The sequence below is a fragment of the Choristoneura fumiferana genome, chromosome 27 (genome assembly GCF_025370935.1).
Source record: "Choristoneura fumiferana chromosome 27, NRCan_CFum_1, whole genome shotgun sequence".
NCBI classification, from domain to species: Eukaryota; Metazoa; Arthropoda; class Insecta; order Lepidoptera; family Tortricidae; genus Choristoneura; species Choristoneura fumiferana.
In genome coordinates, this window is record NC_133498.1 from 3,450,909 (window position 1) to 3,453,611 (window position 2,703).

The window sequence follows — 2,703 nt, forward strand, 5'->3', positions numbered from 1 at the left end:
CTGAGGGACTCAGACAGAGTGTGGACGAACCAACGGCCACGCCTTCTGCACCCACTGGGAGTGGGCTTTGGGAGCTCGAGAGCACAAGTATCAACTGTATTTTTGTAGAGCATGGATTGAGTTTCAGTTGTAGTTTGTTAGAACGACGGTAGAGCGTGCGGTGGGGAGGGAATTTAGTGTCGTAATGTAACGTTTTAAGAGTGCTTTTTGTATGTTTCGTTAGTTTACAGTTTAAACTCATTTCGTCCAATAATGACCCGTTCAATACTCTGCTGCGGCCAAGCTGTAAGTATGAACTAAGTGTTTTATTACAGAGTACTTTACTGCGAGCAATTTGAGTTAAAATTTGGGATAGGTATTTCACAGGTAGATTTTATTTTGTGAATGTGTTAGGGATAATTATCAGGCGTAATAGGAAATTGTTTTACATAAAAGTACCGTTTATTTTGCCTTATGGCTTTTTTGGTGTTGCATTTGCTGCTATCTAGGAATTTGTCAATGTCACGACAGGTTGCCTGGCAAATCTTATAAATCAACTAGCGATTGGCCTCGGCTTCACACGGGTGCTATAATAGGTACAGTCAAGGGAAGATATCGACACGCCAAAGTTACAAAAATATGTATCAGGACTTAATGCACTTAGCAAGGCCGTGGCTATATATTTTTGCAACTTTGGGTGTCAATATCTTTGCCCTTGACTGTACTGGAAAAAGAAAAATACAGGCTTCTCATCACAGACACTTCACATTTTTTAGTTTCATTTAATTTATTGAATCAGGCGTTACTTTGCGGCGCTCCATATCAATGAACTAAAATAATTTATTTGCTCACCCGCGACCTTTCGATAGCTAAGCTTATGCAAAATATGCGTGTTCATGCAGTTCCTCCACCTCCACACTGGAAGAACACACACAAATCACACAAACCCATCTATCACACCACCACACTAAACTGACTCGTTTCGAACTCAACTAGAGCTCATCTGCAGAGCAACACAACCGTACACCATGCTACTAGATGTTAGACTCACAACACACAACACAACACATCTGACCCATCTATCAGGGTTTGTGTGATTTGTGTGTGTTCTTACGGTGTGGAGGTGGAGGAACTGCATAAACGCGCATATTTGAAATGAATGAAATGAAATGAAATGAAATTAGAATTTATTTGTCATAAAGTGGGTGTACAGTTGGTTTCATTTAACGATTATAATAACGATGGTGGAAGTCTCAATTGGCGTAAGGGAAAATACCGAAAATCACTTTTAAACATAGAAAATTAGAGTTTTTTTTTCTCTGTCGATGGTAGTATTCAAGTTACGATACGGCCCTTACTTTTGCTGTTATTAACATTTATTATTTAAATAAAATAGCTTAAGGGACATGATATAAAATATTTGAGCTGAAAAATGGCGTAAATGTATATTTTTTTTAATATTTGGGTCGTAAGGGCTGTGGCAGTTTCATATGTCCTTTACGACTCGACTCATGTCGTTAAAAAAAAAAACCAACAATATAAAAAGGGCGTATGGGTCAATTATTGTTTCATTGCCCTTTACACCCCAACATTTTATAACGAATAAGATAAAAAAGCAAGAAGTTGTTGGGCGTAACCTTACCGCCTGTACCTATTTCTTGTACCTAACATCAAAATACTAACGCGTCTACCTACCTTCCACGCGCCGAGCGTTTGCGCATTGCACATTGGTCAGTCGTGCCAGACACGTCAAACACGGAAGGACGTATTTGATTGCCTACGTTTGTTCTTTGTCAACGCGCGTATTTTTTTATAAGATGCCAAAAGCAAACAAAAAAAGAAAAGATTAAGTTGATGGATCCCCTAATGGCTTGACGTCGAGCTAACATTTCCGTAATGGAATTTCAGTCAAGGATGTTGAGGTAAATTTCTCTTAGCTACTATGTTTATTTTAAGCTATCCTGACAGCTGTCCTGACAGATCCTAATAAAGGAAGCCTGTGCCCAGCAGTGGGACGTATATAGGCCGAGATGATGATGCATATATAATAATAATTGGCTTATAATTAATTATGTATGTTGAGAGTTAAAAATGGTATAATCGAACATCGTAAGGGACATTAAAAAACAGCAATTTATAAAATAATAAAATACTTTTATGGGCGTAAGGGTATAAAAGCAAGAGCTAGAGTAAATTGTCGCTCGTAGGGACAGTAGCAAACAGACATTTAAAAAAAGGTGTAATTGGTACGTCGTAAGGGGCATTAAACAACAGCAACTTATAAAATAAGGAATACTCTTATGGGCGTAAGGGACATCAAAAGCTAAACTAGAGTAAATTGTTGGTCGTAAGGGACAGTAACAAACAGACATTTTTAAAAATTGAGGTTACTTTATGGGTGTAAGGGACACTTAAAGTAAAATACCTTGCTTGCTTCTTTTAGTTCATAAAATACCTTGTTAATGTTAGGTCGTAGGAGGCATCAAAACAGATGGTTTTTAGAACTTGTAGTGATTGAAAACAACAACTCAAGCAAGCATACTCCCAAATGTGCAAGAAATAGTGCAAGCAAGCATGCGAAAGCATGCAAGCAAGCATGCAAGGCAAGCAAGCATGTAAGCAACCACCTAAGCAAGCTTGCAAGTGAGCATGTAATTTTGTCAATCAAATCAACAAACATGCATTTTTATCGGCCTGGGTTAGATGAACATCCGGGCTACCCCG